This window comes from Scyliorhinus torazame, chromosome 20 (assembly GCF_047496885.1).
Source record: "Scyliorhinus torazame isolate Kashiwa2021f chromosome 20, sScyTor2.1, whole genome shotgun sequence".
Classification (NCBI taxonomy): Eukaryota; Metazoa; Chordata; class Chondrichthyes; order Carcharhiniformes; family Scyliorhinidae; genus Scyliorhinus; species Scyliorhinus torazame.
Window position 1 is genome coordinate 4,669,052 of NC_092726.1, and position 8,560 is coordinate 4,677,611.

At 50.1% G+C, this 8,560-nt stretch overlaps 1 long non-coding RNA gene across 1 annotated transcript; it reads right to left on the bottom strand.

Annotated features, from left to right (window-relative positions):
* Positions 1-1,043: 1,043 nt before the first annotated feature.
* LOC140396728 (uncharacterized) lies at positions 1,044-2,627 on the bottom strand. The gene is made up of 2 exons (XR_011936605.1): positions 2,524-2,627; positions 1,044-1,495 (listed from the first exon to the last, which is right to left on the bottom strand). It is a non-coding gene; the product is annotated as an uncharacterized lncRNA (long non-coding RNA).
* Between the last annotated feature and the right edge of the window lie 5,933 nt (positions 2,628-8,560).

Consider the following 8,560-nt stretch of genomic DNA (forward strand, 5'->3'; position numbering starts at 1 on the left):
GCTCCTCCACATGCTTTCACGCAAAAGGACTCTGCAAATTGTTGATGGTATCAGGGGCGGGAGTCCCTCCGCCGACCTTTCACCCAATGAGAGAAAATGCAGACATTTCCTGAAGCAGGGTCCTGGCCTCTGTTCTGCTCATGTGACTGATATTCCAGGGCAGGAAGTGATGCTGATACAAGCAGCCAATGGCAGCAAGGAGCCCGCTGGCCAGTCCTGTTATGGAACCATCGGGCCCTCCTGATCGGGGTTTCCGTCTCGGAACAACCCCAGGGTGTGTCAAAGGACTGGCGAAGCGCACTCCTTGCTGTCATGTCCCAGACAGCGACAGCTCACGTGGGGACAGCAGGCTCTCTCATAATGCTCGTCTCCCCGAGTGCCGTCGGCCGAAGGAGAGCTCGCACCAAGAGCCAGTTACTGGCACAGGGGCGGCCTCCCTCCTGTGACACCTGTTCAGCCAATTCCCTTTTGAGTTGGTCTCACAGCATCTGCCAAGAGAGAAGGGAGCTGACATTTCGAGTCTGGGTGACTGTCTGGCTCGTCATCTCGAAACGTTAGCCCCCCTTCTCTCTCGCCACAGAGGCTGTCGGACCTGCTGAGAGTGTCCAGCGGTTTCTGTTACGGTCAGCACGGTAGCACCGTGGTTAGCACTGTCTCTTCACAGCTCCAGGGTCCCAGGTTCGATTCCCGGCTTGGGTCACTGTCTGTGCGGAGTCTGCACATCCTCCCCGTGTCTGCGTGGGTTTCCTCCGGGTGCTCCGGTTTCCTCCCACAAGTCCCGAAAGACGTGCTTTTGGGTGAACTGGACATTCTGAATTCTCCCTCTGTGTACCTGAACAGGCGCCGGAATGTGGCGACTAGGGGATTTTCACAGTAACTTCATTGCAGTGTTAATGTAAGCCTACTGGTGACACTGATAAAGATTATTATTATTTTTGTTTCATATACCAGTGTCCGCAGTAAAGTTGTCTTTACCTTTGATGCTTTGACCCTTTTGAATTGACCCCACCTCCTGACCCAAGAACACGCAGCAGAAACACACGTATTAAAAAAACACCTTTATTTCACGTGTCAGAAGTTTAAATAGCTTAACATATAATTAGAGTTCTTTTCTGGTCATTAAATAATTCAACAATCGCACGGGTATTTCGCAATGCTTTTAAATTACATCCTGTAAAACTCTGGGAGAGGGAATATTAGCTTCAACGCTATTAACATTTCTATAAATTAAATCGACAAGAGAGGAACAAAAAAAGAGAGGGAGATCGGAGTCCCACAAAGTACGAAATGTTTTCCTGTGAGTCGCTGGGTCCTCGTGGTTCTTGTGCCTGGGAGTCAGGTCCCCTGGGGTAAGGCAGGACTGTCTCGAGGGGGAGGGGGGGTCAGATGCCCGTTCCAGTGCTGTGGCAGTGCAGGGAGATAGACAGGTCGATGGAAGGATGGATGGGGGTCAGTAGTAGCCAGCGTGTGGCAGATCGCAGCGTGCCTCACACCCCTGTTCCAAACGAGAAGGTAAGAGTTGTTAAAGTGGACGATGCCACGGGGAATACCAGCTGCACATCCCAGGCTCCGCACATTGGGAAAGAAAGAATGGGTCTGAATTCCCCGTCCGAAGCGATTCATTCCCTTTTCCCGCCGGGAGTGCACCCGCCCCCCCTCCCCCAACCCATGGCTTCCCGGCGTGGGGTGACTCCAGTGGGAAATCCCATTGATAAGCGGCAGGAGTCCAGGATCACGGCGCTGGTGAATGGCGCACTGTCGAGGAACACTGGGGGAACCGGACAATCCTGTATTCCCATTCCGCCTCCGGGCCCCCAAAGTGCTGCACAGCCAGTGAACTACTCTTTGAAGTGTGGCTATTGTTGTTCGGTAGGCAATGCAGCTGATGCCACCATCAATTCACTGAGAGACACGTTGAGAAGTAAACCGTGGTTTTCATCAGCTTACAACTGAGCCTGCCTGTGACCGGTACAACAATGAATGCGGCCCCGCAGGTCAGCTGCCTTTATACTTCCTGTAAGGGGTGGAGCCATGGGCGAGCCCGTACTCGCCCCGACATATCCCCCTGTGGGTGAAGCCGTACAATGGCCTATAGGTGGAGCCCTCAGGGTTAAACACATAACGTAACACGATACAGCAGTAACTGATATCACAGTGCACTGGTGAATTAACAGTAGTTCCATTCACCACAGTGGCCGCCTGTTTGCGGGCAGCAAGATCGGCCAAACAGAATCGCGGCCGGCCGGCAGCTGATAATCGGACATTTGAGGGGTCAATATCGGCCTCAGGTCACTGGGCAGATCTCCCCCGCTCTCGTGCGGTCTTGCACGAGAGGATGGACAGGGTCTTAATGTCTCATCCTAAACACGGCACCTCTGATGGTGCCGCACTCTCTCGCCCGGGACTCAGTGCCCCAGTCTCTGGAATGAGACTCGAAGCACGTTCATATCCACTCTCATTCCCGGGGGCAGCGGCGAGGGGTGGGAGGGCAGGGGGGGGGGGGGGGGTGGTTCTCTCCCTTACCTGTGTCTCCATGACTGCTGGGCGATCCACTCTTCAGCAGGCCGGCCTCAGGCTTGGAGAGTATCCTTCGGCACAGATCACATTTCTTTCGCTTCCGACAACAACTTCCAGAGAGAGGGAGAGAGAAAGGAAAGAGGTCAGTCAGGAAAATCAGGCGGATATGACTTCTTCAATCATGGCACATGGGTGCTGCTGACAAGGTTGAAGCTTGTTGCCCATCCCTAATTACCCTTGAGAAGATGGTGGGTAAGGCGTATTATTGAACCGCCGAGTGTCTCCCTCGGCATTTCAGAGGGGGCAGGAAAGATTCAACCACATCGCTGTGGGTCTGGAGTCACGTGTAGGCCAGACCGGGTAAGGACGGCAGATTTCCTTCCCTGAAGGGACATTGGTGAACCAGATGGGATTTTCCGATGACAGGTTGATGGTCACCATGACTGAGACTAGCTTTATATTCCACAGTTATTTAATGAAGTGAATTAGAATCCCCCAGCTGACTGTCCCCAAGAGGCCTGTATAAAGTATTGAGGTTTCGAAGAGGCAAGACTATTTGATTGAGGATTTTGGAGAAATTTATCCGGTTGAGGATTTTGGAGGGATTTATTCGGTTGAGGATTTTGGAGGGATTTATTCGGTTGAGGATTTTGGAGGGATTTATTCGGTTGAGGATTTTGGAGGAATTTATCCGGTTGAGGATTTTGGAGGGATTTATTCGGTTGAGGATTTTGGAGGGATTTATTCGGTTGAGGATTTTGGAGGAATTTATCCGGTTGAGGATTTTGGAGGGATTTATTCGGTTGAGGATTTTGGAGGGATTTATTCGGTTGAGGATTTTGGAGGAATTTATTCGGTTGAGGATTTTGGAGGGATTTATTCGGTTGAGGATTTTGGAGGGATTTATCCGGTTGAGGATTTTGGAGGGATTTATTCGGTTGAGGATTTTGGAGGGATTTATCCGGTTGAGGATTTTGGAGGGATTTATTCGGTTGAGGATTTTGGAGAGATTTATCCGGTTGAGGATTTTGGAGGGATTTATTCGGTTGAGGATTTTGGAGGAATTTATCCGGTTGAGGATTTTGGAGAGATTTATTCGGTTGAGGATTTTGGAGGAATTTATCCGGTTGAGGATTTTGGAGGGATTTATTCGGTTGAGGATTTTGGAGGGATTTATTCGGTTGAGGATTTTGGAGGGATTTATTCGGTTGAGGATTTTGGAGGGATTTATTCGGTTGAGGATTTTGGAGGAATTTATCCGGTTGAGGATTTTGGAGAGATTTATTCGGTTGAGGATTTTGGAGGAATTTATCCGGTTGAGGATTTTGGAGGGATTTATTCGGTTGAGGATTTTGGAGGGATTTATTCGGTTGAGGATTTTGGAGGAATTTATCCGGTTGAGGATTTTGGAGGGATTTATTCGGTTGAGGATTTTGGAGGGATTTATTCGGTTGAGGATTTTGGAGAGATTTATTCGGTTGAGGATTTTGGAGGAATTTATCCGGTTGAGGATTTTGGAGAGATTTATTCGGTTGAGGATTTTGGAGGAATTTATCCGGTTGAGGATTTTGGAGGGATTTATTCGGTTGAGGATTTTGGAGGAATTTATCCGGTTGAGGATTTTGGAGGGATTTATTCGGTTGAGGATTTTGGAGGGATTTATTCGGTTGAGGATTTTGGAGGAATTTATCCGGTTGAGGATTTTGGAGGGATTTATTCGGTTGAGGATTTTGGAGGGATTTATTCGGTTGAGGATTTTGGAGGAATTTATTCGGTTGAGGATTTTGGAGGGATTTATTCGGTTGAGGATTTTGGAGGGATTTATCCGGTTGAGGATTTTGGAGGGATTTATTCGGTTGAGGATTTTGGAGGGATTTATCCGGTTGAGGATTTTGGAGGGATTTATTCGGTTGAGGATTTTGGAGAGATTTATCCGGTTGAGGATTTTGGAGGGATTTATTCGGTTGAGGATTTTGGAGGAATTTATCCGGTTGAGGATTTTGGAGAGATTTATTCGGTTGAGGATTTTGGAGGAATTTATCCGGTTGAGGATTTTGGAGGGATTTATTCGGTTGAGGATTTTGGAGGGATTTATTCGGTTGAGGATTTTGGAGAGATTTATTCGGTTGAGGATTTTGGAGGAATTTATCCGGTTGAGGATTTTGGAGAGATTTATTCGGTTGAGGATTTTGGAGGAATTTATCCGGTTGAGGATTTTGGAGGGATTTATTCGGTTGAGGATTTTGGAGGGATTTATTCGGTTGAGGATTTTGGAGAGATTTATCCGGTTGAGGATTTTGGAGGGATTTATCCGGTTGAGGATTTTGGAGGGATTTATTCGGTTGAGGATTTTGGAGGGATTTATTCGGTTGAGGATTTTGGAGGGATTTATTCGGTTGAGGATTTTGGAGGGATTTATTCGGTTGAGGATTTTGGAAGGATTTATTTGATTGAGGATTTTTGGAGGGATTTATTCGGTTGAGGATTCTGGAAGGATTTATTTGATTGAGGATTTTGGAGGGATTTATTCGGTTGAGGATTTTGGAAGGATTTATTTGATTGAGGATTTTTGGAGGAATTTATCCGGTTGAGGATTTTGGAGGGATTTATTCGGTTGAGGATTTTGGAAGGATTTATTTGATTGAGGATTTTTGGAGGGATTTCTAAAGGAATTGACAGTGGAGGTGAAGAGAAATGGTGAAGAGAACCTGGGGTAAACGGTCTGAAAAGCAGAGGAACAAAGTGAGCAATGACGTCTTCACTTCTCCCCACAAGGGAAATTCAATTTTCACCCCATCAATCGCTTGAAATCTGAGATCCAGCGATCTTTTTGAGACAAGGATAAAGGATATGGAAACAGAGGCACAAGCTGGTGTGAAGATCCAGGGTGAACATGCTTTCGTTGAAGGGCTGAACAGGTTTGAGGGGCAGAATGGCCTCCTCCCTGTTCCTGAGAGATGTTTTGGGGGGGTAGCACTGGTCCACACAACAGGGTCTCCAAGGTGGTCGGGGACAGGGCAGGGTGGCACTCCCCCTGACACTTGGGCACCTTGGTACTGCCATCCTGGAAAGGGGGGGATGGATGATCGGGGCAGCCGGACAAAATGGAGGGAGCTTCAGCTTTCCTACCCGGCACATCTTTGGGTTTTGGGGGGTGAGACCCACGCAGACACGGGGAGAATGTGCAAACTCCACACGGACAGTGACCCAGAGCCGGGATTCGAACCCGGACCTCAGTGCCGCGCTAACCACTGCGCCACCCTCGAGACGTGACTGTAAACTGACCTCCTTCACCAGGCTGCCCTGAGAGCTCCTGACACTGCACGGCTTGGGGTCAATTTCTGTCCTGATTGGTGGGGGGAGGTTCTATCAAAATGCATCTTGCTGTTATTGAGTGAGTTGTTAAGTAGTGACCTCTCCACCAGGGTTATCAAGGTGAGGTTTCCCAGTTTATGTACCGTATCATACACAGGGACAATTGATTGTGCCCTCTGGGGGCAGATTTGTCATGAATGCAGCCGGGTGAGGGGCATCTTGGGAGTTCCAGCCATTTGAGTCACTCATTCCAGTGAAAGACACAGAATGTACGGCTTCAAAGGCAGAGCTACGTTGCTGCAAACACCAAATGGTGTGCATGGTTAGGTGGATTGGACATGCTAATTTGCCTCAGTGTCCAAAAAGGACAGGTGGGGCTACGAGGTTACGAGGATAGGGTGGAGAAGTGGGCTTGGGTGGGGTGCTCTTTCCAAGGGCTGGTGCAGACTCAATGGGAGTGTAAATTCTGTGATTCTATGATTCATTCTGCGTCCGCACAGAGCCCCTCGCTTTGGAGCCCTTCCTCAGCAACTGCGAGAGAGTCAGAGCGAATGATGGGAAAAGGGAAGAGAGTGAGGGGTTGAGGAACCGGCGTTTGTCTTTAGGAATGGAGGACACAGTTTCACGGGGTTGATACTGAAGATGGAGGTGTGGAGGACATGTCTTCCTCTGAGGATGGGTCGGGAATTTCCCATCCCGAGGAACAGAAGAGGCCTCACAGTTGAATATTTTATGGGGCAGACTTCGAGAGAATTCTTGAGTGATTGAGGGAGGCAAAGGGTCTGGGGGCGGGAAGATGTTAGGGTAAACAGGGACCGGGGCACCTCGACAACAGCCTTGACCGTATCTCCATAGGACTTACTGTAAGTAACGGCACACTGCGATCTGGGGACTGAGTCGATGACGACCGACGCGTACGTGGGATGCTAGTTGTGCTTGCTGGTCGGCCACGCACAGCCAGGAGTCGGCCGTTGTTCACACCGTTCACCAATGTAGCCCTAGAGTGACCAGGCGGGGAAACCAAACATACAGGTTTCGTAAAGACCATCTCCAATCGACTGGAGTACTGGTGACAGTCACCTCGAGCAGGGGAGGCGAAGTGACCCACTGTCTGTGTTCCATCGCCGGGGCGGGATGCAAATAGTCTCTGGGTCTTTCTTTTACTGGCACTGGAATCACAAGGAGTAGGAAATCTTGCTCCTCCTGTGAGGGACTGGGCGGACCCCACAGCCAGAATCCCTGTGCAGTTTTGGAAGGCAGGGTGAACTTGTGGTGGAGGAAGGTGTCAGGAATTGAAGGCAGGTGTGAGGGAGTCCTCGGGGGTGAGAGATTGGGGCCCATACCTCTGGAGTTTGAAGAATGACCACGGTGAAGAATACTCGAGAACTGGACGACATGGGACACTGAGAAGTGGCTTCCCCCAGAACGCAGGGGTCTCCGGGTAAGGGGCCCGCCCTCCAGCAATGAAATGAGGAGGAATTTCCTCACTCGGGGCTTTGCCAACCCTTGACGTTCTGTACCCGGGAGAGTGGGCAGGCTCAGCTAGCGGGTACATTCAAGGCTGAGCTTGGTAGATCCTGACGCACTCAGGGAATCGAGGACGGGAGGGATTGGGCCGGATTGACGCTGGAGACCAGCTTGGACCTGATGGAACGGCACAGGGGTTAGAGGGTGCCGATCCAGCTCCCATCTATCTCCATGGTCCTGTGCTGAGAAAATCCATCAGTGGAAAGTTGGAAAGTCTCACTTTACAGTCCAGTTGTCCTTCAAAGAAGGCTGGTCTGCTCTATTGACCCACAAGAAGTACTTACATACAGGCTGCAATCGACTCCTGCACCAAAAAACGGCAGGTTCCATGAAAACAGAAATGTCTGTGAGTGATGGGACAGTCCTCAAAATGTGCCCGTACAGCAGCTGCTACTGGTGGACCTGGAGGGGGGAGAGAAGGAGTGTTTAATAGACCAATGGCCTCTCTCACTGTGTCCTACTCGTCTATCCGGCATTATCTGTCCCTCGCTTTGATCCGATTTGAGGGGCGTCAGCTGGCCTCACTGAAGGTTTAAGACCCTTCCCCCGGATTTCAAGCTCAGCATTCCCAGGCAAGCCCTGGGAGCTTGGCTGCGGGAGCTTCTGCCTTATGGACAGATGGGCAACGAGCTTCCTGTGGGGCCTCTCCAGGTGGCTGTGAAACATTCTCTTACCCCCCTGTTCAAAGCCCAGAGAATCTGCAGACTGCTTCGCCATTTACCCAGCTTGGGGAGCCTTCCTGGGCACAAGGCGGAGAGGAGCAGGTTTGTCTCCCCCACAAAGTGTTTGCTGAAAATAATGATCGATGTATTTGTGTTTCTACTTGTCCCGCTCACAGCCTCAGGGCGTCCAAAGCCCACGAAGCACCGTCGCTGCTGTAATGTCGGAGACGGGCTGCCAATCGATACCTGGGAAGATCCCACAAACAACAGTGCGATGTCCAACCGAGCACCCGTCTGTGGTGGAGGCTGAGGGACTGAATGCTGGGCCAGGGCATTGTAACAATATGGATATTGCACGGGAGACAAGGGGTTAACAGTGTCATGTCAATACATCTCAGCAGCAAATGGTGATCAAGAGCATGTATCAGGTGACCCCCTGGGTTTTGGGAGAAGGTGTTTAGGTGTGAGATGGAGCGGTTGTGGATTTGAGAGTTCTGCATTGAGAGTTACAGCATCGTTCAGGCTAGCAATCTGAAGGC